Below are 11,987 nucleotides of genomic sequence, written 5' to 3'. Positions count from 1 at the left end.
AGCCATAAGGCAACGTAAAATGAGTAGAGAGAATTTTGGCAGCCTTTGAAGCCTTTCTTTAATTGGCTAAAGCCTTACAATCCCCCTCTCAACAATTCGAAATATCGTGGGAAGCAATGTTGGGAAGAAAGGTAGTAGTTGATCTATTTCTTAACACCCTATGTTATTTCCCAATGCAGAGAAGATATATGAATTGGTACCACTACGCACAGTCATGGTTGCACTTCCCATCATGCGTTTGGGCAGAAGTTAAATGGCTACAGTATCATTTACTGAAAGCTCAACCAATACACTAGAAGGCAATATTTAGTCACAATATACAAAGTCACATTTATCCTTTAAGAATTACAAGTCTTTCCATCTGTGGATCCCTCTCACAGAATGTTAATAATGTAAATGCCATCTTGAGGATTTATTGTCATAATAAACAAATACAGTACTTATGTACTGTATGTTGAATGTATATATTCGTCCGAGTTTTATTCATTTTTTTTCTTAATGCATTGCCAAAATGTAAATGATTGGGAAAAATTATCGGGAATCATTGGAATTGAATTGGGAGCAAAAAAAAAAAGCAATCGGATCGGGAAATATTGGGATCGGCAGATACTCAAACTAAAACGATCGGGATCGGATCGGTGGCAAAAAAAACATGATCAGAACAACCCTATGCACTACTTAGTCAAAATGAAACTCCTCAATTTACTTACCGTAATTTTTGCGTTATAAGGCGCACCTGACTATAAGCCGCCACCCACCAAATTAAACACGAAAACGACATTTGCTCATAGATCAGCCGCACTGATGTCGTTGCTGTCCTCACTGTATTATGGGATATTTTTAACAAAAGATATAACTGGTAACAATTTATTTGACAGTGGCAACATAAGACTGTCAGAAGACCAAATGAACCACGATGAAGCTTCGAACCAACTGGCGGCAAAACTTCATTGCTTCAAGAATCTTCATTTGGCCATCACTGCTCCCTTGGGGGAAGCAGTCAACCTCTGCTGCCGCCTGCTGTCAACACTGTTGTTGTCCAACATGCCTCCTAGCATGCATTGCAGCGCTACAGGTGTACATAACAATTAAAAATCACGTTGTGTGCTAATTATTTCTTCCGTTACTGTTCTAGCTGTTTCATTTATTACAAGTTATGGTATTTGGTAACACTATTTGATAATGGCGCCCTAAGACTGTCGTAATCATAATTATGACAGTTGCCAGGTTTACATGGAGCCAAATATTCCAATTACAATCGGAATATTTGTTCAAACCGAATAAATGTGTTCCATATAAACACCTCATTGGAATGAACAGGCCCAAACCGAATGGAATTTCATTCCGATTCACAGGGGTGGAATATTCCTTTTCCCAAACCGATTAGAAGTAAAATTATATCATGTAAACAGGGAAGCGGAATGGTGTCTGGTTGCGTTCTTTCTGCACATGCTCCGTACTGACGTGGTGACGTCACTTTGTGACGTAAGTAACGTCACTTGCAACATGGCTTCCAAGCACAGCGCACCTAATTGGAGTCCGGCGGAAAGATTGTATTTAATTCAAACTTTAAAAGAATTGAATATAATTGCTCGCTTAGACGGGCGTAAAACGAGGAACAGTGAACTATTTAAAAAAGTTCACGAGAGGTTACACGAAGCCGGAATAGACCGGAGCGTTGACCAGATTAGAAACCGGTGGAAAACCGGCTACTACAAGGCAAAAGAGCAAAACAGCAGAAGTGGATACGACCCCACAAACACAACAAGTGGGTTAAAGTTAAAACAGCAGCACTCCGACGATCGATCTCCATGTTTTGCAACGTGACGCTTTGTTTTGATTAATCTGCGCATGTCAGACGGCAGTTGTCAAACGTCCTTTCGGAATAAAGGCAGTCACATGTAAACGCTGGATCGGAATAGATGAAGTGACATGTAAACAGCTGATCTGAAATTTCCATTCGGAATGATTTGAATCGGTATGAACAAAAGTCAGCATGTAAACGTGGCTACTGTCATGTCAGTAAATGATCTCACTTTCGAATTAATGTAAAAATCCCAGCTGGACATAAAAGAGTTAGTGACATAATTTGCCGGATGACACTTATAAACACCTGTCATAAGCATTCAGTAATGCCCATAATAGTGTCATGTCATAATTATGACGGTCTTATGACAGTCTTATCAGAGGCGTAGCAAGGGTCCCAACAAGCAACTCGGGGCCCTTCGAGTGTGTGCAAGTAAGGGGGACAGTTGGACTTGGAGCAATAGCATATTTAATAAAAGTCTAATAACGCCAGCATGCTGCAATGCTGTTGACAAACGCTAACAAGCTAACAAACACAACAAGTCAAGACAGTTAATAGGTTTAGGATATAAAAATACTACTACTAGTCTGCTGCTCCCAACTACATCAGGACATAAAACTACAGTAACATAGTACACTCACCGCTGTCTTGCTTCCTTTTCTCCTCTTTTGCTTTTTTTTTCTTTTTTCGCTTCCAGAAGGATAACTTCTCTTCATTTTGCCAATTAAAAAAAGGCCAGATAGCCACCCACTCTCACTCTGAGTCACATGACACATATACATATTCGCGCAGTATAACGAACAATAAGGTGGGGGGGGGGGGGAGTGCGCGCTGTGTGCAAGTGCGGTCATCTTGGCCATAAAAGTGGCGTAAACTAAGCACTTTACACTGACTCATATGGATGTACTTCCATTCGTTCATGGACGCACACATTTTAACAGATGGCTGTCCTCTGCTCGAAATACGCACCTTACGCCTATTCTCGCTCCCAGAATACGCAGCGCTTGTGATGTAGGACAATAACAGGACTGGTTGCTATGGAAACGTACGCATACCCAACGAACCTTGCTAAAAGGAGTATTAAAATTGCTAATAAAATCATTTAGGAATATTTTAGATGCATATATATTTTTCTTATAGAGTATTTGACGAGGAATACAGCAGACCCATTAATAGACTTTTTGGGAAAAATCACCATTTCTTTAAGTAGTCACATGAATCATGAGGTGGCCTGTGAAAATCAACGTAAAGCAACTCGGGAAGGACTTTCCAGACAGTACTTGGTGAGTCACTTTTTGAACAATCATGTAGTATTAATAGCTGATTCGACTTTCTTAAGCATGAATAATCTACGTGAGATGGTTAATGCTTAATGGGATTGATAACAGAATCATTAGATAATCTGCCAAATGATTCCATGGTATTGAAACACTCTTGTCGCTGCGGCAGTGCAATAAAGCTACATGTGTTAAATCTGTTGGCCCTCTGGGTGCCCTAGGCAATTGCCTGGTTTGCCTAATGAGACGCTACGCCTCTGAGTCTCATGATACCACTGTCAAATAAAGTGTTACCTATTAACCCAAATAAATAAAAATAAGCCGCACTGGACTATAAACCACAGGATTAAAAATGAGGGGAAAAAGTAGGGGTTTATATTCCTAAAATTAAGGTAGTTAACATTTATGTAAAACAATCTATAGATTAGCAATATACAATACACCCACATTTATTATTTATAGTGAAACTCTGCACACATGTTTCGGCATTCACAAATGATCAGTTTATATTTTTCAGAACCTCTTTTGCCGTATTTGTCAACAAATTCATCTTTTTGTTCATGTCCAGGGCAAAGAAACAGTTCTTTGCCACAAGTAGTTAATTCAATAAATAAGGTCAATTTTTCTGTATAAGGACTTCTAATATAGATAGCTTTTTTCCCCACATAGTCTCCCAGTACTGTCAGACACTTTTCCCATCCGTGCATGAGGTTCCGTATTCCCACAACGTAAAAATCGATTTACATGGGCGCCAGTTGAATGCCAATGCGCTGTAACAGCAAGTATCACAACCACACGTTTTTCTGCCATTCAAAATGAATGGGAGATTTGGACGTGCATCGCCGTCAATGGCATGGCCATACTTAGGTGCCAGTTGGACAACACACAGACATATCCCCCCCCCACACACACACACACACACACAAAGTAACTGTGGATAATTTCAAAATTCTGGTTACATTGGATTTGATATGAGACACCAGTAGTGTTATTCAAAGAATCAGCATATTTTATATACATTGCTAGGAGATGAGTTTTGAGTTTTTTCTTAAGTGTTAGGGCACGTATGACTTTTTTCTGTAGCATTTCAAGCTTTTTTAGATAAGTTGGATATGTGTTGCACCATATGATATTACAGTATTGTAAATGTGGTTCAAATAAAGATTTATACAAAATGAGAAGTGCAGAGAGTGGGAGATAATGTCTCAGTTAAAAAAAAAAAAAAAAAAAAGAGCAGAATATTTTGACAGTTCATTTGTAAGATCATGAATATGTTATCTAAAATTAAGGCACTCATCAATATGGACCCCCAGGAATTTTGTAGATTCGACTCTTTCAATGTTTTCTCCGTTTATGTTAGGCAGATTTGTTTAGTGGCTTGTTTTTTATGAGAGCGACACACAATGAAATTTGTTTTATTGATATTTAGAGACAGTTTATTACATTTTAACCGTGTGTCTATTTTATCTAATTCACTATTTATGATTTGCTCAAGTGCAGTTGGATTTTTATGGGAAAGGAACAAATTTGTATCGTCAGCAAACATTACTTATGTAAAACGGATGAGGAATTAACAAAATCATTAATGTACAGGTTGAAGAGGAGCGGCCCTAAGATGGAGCCCTGGGGTACTCCATGTTTGATGAATTTATATAATTTTGAATTATTAATGTTGACATACTGATGTCATCCAGACAGATAACTACGGAACAAGTCTAGTGCTAGGCCTCTAATACCATAATTCTGCAGTTTATTGATGAGTATTTCAGTGTTAATGATGTCAGATGCTTTAGATAGGTCCAAAAAATGCCAACTCCAATGTCACCTTTGTCAGTTGCATCATCAATTGTTGTCAATATCCCATAATGCAGTGAGGACAGCTGCAGCTTATAGTGCAATGCTGCTTATCTATGAACAAATGCAGTTTTCGGGTCCAATTTGGTGGGTGGCGGTTTATTGTCTGGTGTCTGTTGTATCTTCAAATAAACACACTGATACAGCAGCAATTTCCCTGCTTATCAAACTAACCAAAATGTTATAACTAGTGATGCACGATAATACATTTTTCAACCGATACCGATAACCGATAATTTCCTTCTCATTCCAACCGATAACCGATAATGTCAAGCCGATAATTCTATTAAAAGATTTATGTAAAATTTTAAAGTATACACAAAAGAAAATATTACTGTGCAAAAATATAATTTATTGCTCTTTTTTTCAACATAAAATATGAACAAGTCATCAATTCAAACATCTAAATAATGACAGATTGTAATGGTAAACCTTTGGCAACAATTACTTACAGAGTAAATACCTAAGTTGCACAAAAATGCCTTTAAAAGTAAGCCATTCCTAACATATATAACATTATTACACTGCAAAACACACCTCCTTAAAACTAGTCAGTTTTAAGTGTAAATCTATTGGCAATAAGTGAAATTATCTGCCATCGCTTCAAGTGTATTTCTCTCAGATTTCTTGGAAGAAAAATAGCTAGCTGAAAATAATCTTAACAGCCTTGTTTTAAGCAATACATTATTATACTTAATCCTAAAAAAAAAAAAAAAAAATTGGAAGAAGGAAAGATTTTGAATAATATTTGTGGCTACAGAATATTGATTTAAGAATTTGATTATCTACTGTGACTTTAATTGAGCAGAGAAATAAGTTAAATAATTTGAAAAGTGATTGCTAATGTTATATGCTTTGTTGCACACTGTGAAAATGATTAACTCAAAAGGGCGAGATGTCATGTACCCATTCTGCAGCGCTTTGTTTACATTTGCGGCTTTCACGACATTTGTTTTACTATTTGGACAGAGTTGGAGCTCGCATCTCCGTGCGTGTTGTTTTGTGCCTGAGTTTTGTTAAGCCGAAAATAAAGGCAGCGTTACAAAGTCATCTGACCGCTCGTCATTTTACATACTGAATGCATTATTGACTGGCTGACTTCGTTTTCTCCATGTTTAAATTATCATAGAACTACTGTGGCATCATGATAAGCTTGCTTACTGGACATCACTTTTTCATGAAGAATGGTGGTCGTATAAACTGCATTATTTTTTTTATCCAGGGCTTTGGTTGTCGGGTCATTTAGGTAAAAAAAAAAAAAAGTGTCTCGTCTCGGCGGCGGCAGCAGCTATGTTCGTACCGGATAATCCGCCCGCCCCGGCCGGTTCGCCGCGGCATATTGGGTCCTGGCTCTGCTCGCACGCCGTGGGGGAATGCTCGAGAAACCGGGGTGTTCGCCGGAGGTCCCGAGGCCGGGGAACCGGGCTCGGCCCGCTCCGCCTAGGGAGAGGCGGCGGCGGCCTGCCGGACCGGCCAGAGTGGCGGGCTCCGTCGGAAGACGGCTACTTGCCGACTATCGGTCTCCAGTCGTGCCGGTGTTTAGCCTTAGATGCGAATTTACCACCCGCCTTAGGCTGCATTCCCAAACAGCCCGACTCTGTATCGTCACAAGCCCTTAGTTTAACTTAGTTAGTGTTTACAATAGCTTTAGCATTCCCGCTAGCAGCAGCCTCGTATTTGTTCCAAAAATCTTTGTGATGCAGTTTTAGATGGCTGCTGGGTTAGTGGTTTTGAATGAGGATGCTTTCTTTCTGCCTCGCGGAACTTCTATGGTACATGTTTCGCAGATGGCGAGAGTGTCGTTTTTTTAGTAACAGCCGTGTAACTCCGCCTCCTCAACCCCTCCTCCCTCAGGGGCTTCAGAGAGGGGAGGGGTTGAGGAGGCGGCGTGCTGAATTCTTCGGTTGCGTTTATTTGGAGGCTAAATCAAGTATATAATTATCGGATTGCATTATCGGTTGAATTTTTTAATTATCTGGATTATCTGTGTGACGTCATAATTGCCATTATCGGCCGATAATTATCGGTGACCGATATTATCGTGTATCTTTAGTTATAACAACATATTAATGCAACTATTTTACCCTTGGTTGTTATTTAAATACTTAAAAATCTGGAGTGTTGACATTCTGCCAATTGGGTGATTTTGATAATTTATTTAATTAGCAATCTTTTTTATGTAGTGCATTTCCAAGCCACTGATTGTACAAGTAAACAAAACAAAAAAAGCTCCATATATTGCACTCGTTATCATTAGTTCCCCAAAACATCTTACGCCAAGATCAAATAACGAATTTCAAAGCCTTGAACGACACGGACTCTGTAAAAAGAGATGACAAAGACCTGAAAGTTTTCTTTATTAGAAAGTGTCGAAGAGCACGTACCAGCCACAATAAATTATGCAGAGAAGAACACATAATGAAGTTGGAGGTGAATATGACCTGCAACAATGAAGCGAAGTCTATCCGCTATTTTAGCCGTCCAATCGGTCGCACCATAATTTAATGTATCAGGCCCAAATCATATTTCCTCCAAGTTGGAATTCATACGCACACCGAAGACCGGACCTGTCTTTTTTCCCCCGCAAGATTAAATTGACATTGATACCAGAGGCTGTGGTATTCCTGAGTGAAACAGGAATAAAATGCTATCTTCACTGTGTGGCAGAACACAATTAGTTATTTAACAGGCAGCCTTCAATAATAAGATGGGAATGCATTTGGATATCTTTAGTGACTGGGTGTCAAACATATTGAATCCTGGGACACATCATAGTTCTGGTTAACACACAGTCTTGGAGTTTTATTGTGAATTGGAAGTCGGCCTGTCAAGATACCAAATTTTAGTAGGCGATATATTGTCTTATAAAATAAATTATTGCCAGTTTGTGATAGTCAGTGTTCGGAGTAACGCCGTTATAAATAACGCCGTTACGTAACGGCGTTATTTTTTCAGTAACGGGGTAATCTAACTAATTACTTTTTCCGCCGTTACAACGCCGTTACCGTTACTGACGGTCAAAAGCGGTGCGTTACTTACTCTCAATAAATTGAAGAAACTACCAGCTGTGTCGAGTCGACTCTCTGCTCTGTTGATTTGTCATCCAAGACTTGGGGTGCGTTCAGGTTCGAGAATAGCGCACGTACTTCTGACTCCAAGCTGTTTGTCCCTGCTCATTCAATTAGACAATGCTTTCCAAAGTTTGGTAACGTTTCTGTGTTTGCTACACCTGATGCTAGCCTCTTTCCCATCTCCCACTGTCAGCCAGCAATAATTCTGCTTCCATCTTGAGGACGGCAGGCGCTTTGAAGGTGACGTGAATTGTCGGGAAACTAGCCTACTTAAATGCAGCCCCTCGAGAGATGCGGTGATTTTACAAGCAAACCGGAACAGCGCGTGCGGCAAACACACATACGCAAAACAGATGCACAGGGTCGGGATGGCAGAGCATTCAGAAGAAAAATTGTCCTTTAAGAGGTGGAGATATAGACACTATTTCAAGTTAGTCGAAATTAAAGGAAAGAACCTGCATGTAATGTGTAATTTATGTCCCGGGGCAAAGCTTTTGTCGACATCTGTGGTAAGCAATTCAAATCTGCTGAAGCACCTCACAAGTTAACTACCTGTCTGTTCTTCTCTATTCCACCGACTCGAATACTGCTCATAAAATTTCAAATTCTTTGACATACAACAAGTTCTTTTTAAAGTAACGGAAATAGTTTCTTTCCCTGGTAAATAGTTACTTTTATTATAGAGTAATGCAGTTACTCAGTTACTTTTTGGAAGAAGTAGTGAGTAATGTAACTAATTACTTTTTTAAAGTAACGTGCCCAACACTGGTGATAGTACTGGACTGTCTCAGGAAATTAGAATACACAATATTCTAATTTTTTGAGACAGTCCTGTGTATATATATACAGGACTGTCTCGGGAAATTAGAATACACAATATTCTAATTGCCTGAGACAGTCAGGAAATTAGAATATTGTGTATTCTAATTTCCTGAGACAGTCCTGTATATATACACAGGACTGTCTCAAAAAATTAGAATATTGTGTATTCTAATTTTCTAAGACAGTCCAGTATTGTCAATTTCTTTTTCTTACCAATTCAAACACTAATTTCATGACAATACATCATAATAAATCAATTCAAATGCAATAAATTGTTATTCTTAAACACAAACTAAATTAAAAAATAATATGTGTGTGTGTGTGTGTGTGTGTGTGTGTGTTTTTTTTTAATTTAAATATTGAGTCATTTGAAACAGACTTCAATATCAGTTGACGGGACACGGCGCTTGAGGCCGATCCGCAGGGGGACTATTTTCATAAACCTAAAATTCAAACTTTCAAAACCAAAGCTGCTTATGACTTAAAACCAAACCAGGCACCTCCCTACATGTATAAATCTCCATGAGCAGGGACATCATAAAAATTCAAAGTCGTTTCCTACTAAAATCCCGATTAAATATTTTTTCATATAACAAAACTTAAATGGCTATACAATTCCCAAATTTTACGCTAGATACACAAAAATCACCAAATGTAGAGCGAATCACCTATACAGTGGTATGGGAAAAGTATCTGAACCTTTTGGAATGTCTCACATTTCTGCATAAAATCACCATCAAATGTGATATGATCTTTGTCAAAATCACACAGATGAAAAAAAACTGTCTGCCTTAACTAAAACCACCCAAACATTTATGCGTTTTTATATTTTAATGAGGACAGTATGCATACAAACACAGAAAGGGGAAAAATTAGTAAGTTAACCATCACATTTAATATTTTGTGCACCCCCCCCCCCACCCCTTTGGCAGCAATGACTTCAACCAGACACTTCCTGTCGTTGCAGATCGGTCTGGCACATCGATCAGGACTAACTTGGCCCATTCTTCTTTACAAAACTGCTGTACTTCAGTCAGATTCCTGGGATGTCTGGCATGAATCGCTGTCTTTAGGTCATGCTACAGCATCTCAATGGGGTTCAGGTCTGGACTTTGACTTGGCCACTCCAGAATGTCTATTTTGTTCTTCTGAAACCATTCTGAAGTTGATTTACCTCTGTGTTTTGCATAATTGTCTTGTTGCAGCATCCATCCTCTTTTTTAGCTTCAACTGTCTGACAGACAGCCTCAGGTTTTCCTATGAAACATCCTGATAAACTTTTTAATGCATTCTTCCATTAATGATTGCAAGTTGTCCAGGCCCTAAGGCAGCAAAACAGCCCCAAATCATGATGCTTCCTCTACCATGCTTCACGGTGGGGATGAGGTGATGTTGGTGAGTTGTTCCATTTTTCTTTCACACACGACGTTGTATGTTATTCCCAAACAATTCAACTTTGGTTTAATCAGTCCACAAAATATTTATCCAAACCTTATGTGGTGTTCAAGTGCCTTTTTGAGAAAATTAAACGAGTAACAAAGTTCTTTTTTTAGTCAGCAGTGCCTTCCTCCATGGAGTCCTCCCATGAACACCATTCTTGGGTGTAGTTTTACATATAGTTGATGTGTGCACAGAGATATTGGACTGTGCCAGTGATTTCTGTAAGTCTTTAGCAGACACGCTAGGGTTGTTTTTTTACCTCTGTGAATATTCTGCGCTGAACTCTTGGCGTCATCTTTGCTGGACGGCCACTCCTTGGGAGAGAAGCAACAGTGCCAAACTCTCTCCATTTGTTGACAACTTCTCTGACTATCGCTTGATGAACATCCAGACTTGATGATGAGAGCTGGTTTTGTATCTTTTCCCAGCTGTATACAAATCAACAATCCTTGATCGCAGGTTTTCAGACGGCCGTTTTGACCGAGACCAATTCTTACCAGATGCGTTTTTTATAGTGGGCAGGGCAGCTTCAAACCATTCATCAGTGATTAGGCAAAAGCCTGATTACAATTGTTTGGTAAAAATTGGTTTCAATTGCTCTTTAGGTCTCCTTAGCCAGAGGGTTCACTTACTTATCCCCCCCCCCCCTTCTGTCATCGTTTGCATGCTATCCTTATTAAAATATGAAAACCTATAAATGTTTGGGTGGTTTTAGTTAAAGCAGACACATTTTTTTTCATTTGTGTGATTTTGAAAAAGATCAGATCACATTTGATGTTGATTTTATGCAGAAATTTGAGAAATTAGATACTTTTTCATACCACTGTATTGTCAGGATGAATAGCAATATTTAACATATATAAATTTTTGCTACTTAGGATTGCATTTCTATAATTTCATAAAAGCAATGAAACAATTTAATATTGTAATGAAGTGAAACTTGAGGTGGCATCATCCAATAGAGTTGTCATGTGGTGCGTTGGATGCACTGCAGGGAAAATAATCATTAAATCATGAAGACTCAATATGTATTTTTAGCAGACTTATGTGTTGCTTTCATTATTAGGCTTATTTAAGGCTTTTAATTTTTTTGCGGCTCCAGCCATATTTGTTTGTTTTTTTGGTCTTTCAACACTTTGGGTTGCCGGCCACTGGTCTAGATTCTTGGTTAAAAGGCAAAAAAACCCAAAAAAAAACAGGCAGCTATCATTCTTTTTACGTAAATATTTCAAGCTAAAGTTACGCTATTGTGTAATCCAATGTAGCGGCCATCACAACACAAAGAGCTTTATAAATAGAAAGTTCTTGTAAATAAATGCGTAAATCCCAGAATTTCTATAGATAAGAACGTAAAACAGTCTAGATTCTTGTTTAAAAGCAAAAAAACTGGGCAGTTATCATTCATTTTATGTAAATATTTCAAACTAAAGTTACGCAAATTTTTTCCCATTCATTTTTTTCACGTTTCAAAGTGCATGCATGGTGCTATTTTATATAATAATTACCTTAAATCCTCGACCAGATCACTCTTGAGACACTCCAGCCTGCTTGTATGCAGTAAAGCTTTCGTCCTTTTCCACCTAAATCCGGCGTTTGAACGAAGCGTGTGAGTTTATAGCAGTGAAAGCTGCACGACACTCTGCCTAGCCCGGCCCCCCTGTAGGAGCTGTCTAGTAAACTGAAAGTAAAGTCTATGTTTGAAAGCTAGCCAAGTGC

This window comes from Corythoichthys intestinalis, chromosome 20 (assembly GCF_030265065.1).
Source record: "Corythoichthys intestinalis isolate RoL2023-P3 chromosome 20, ASM3026506v1, whole genome shotgun sequence".
NCBI classification, from domain to species: Eukaryota; Metazoa; Chordata; class Actinopteri; order Syngnathiformes; family Syngnathidae; genus Corythoichthys; species Corythoichthys intestinalis.
This window is presented reverse-complemented; position numbering follows the sequence as displayed.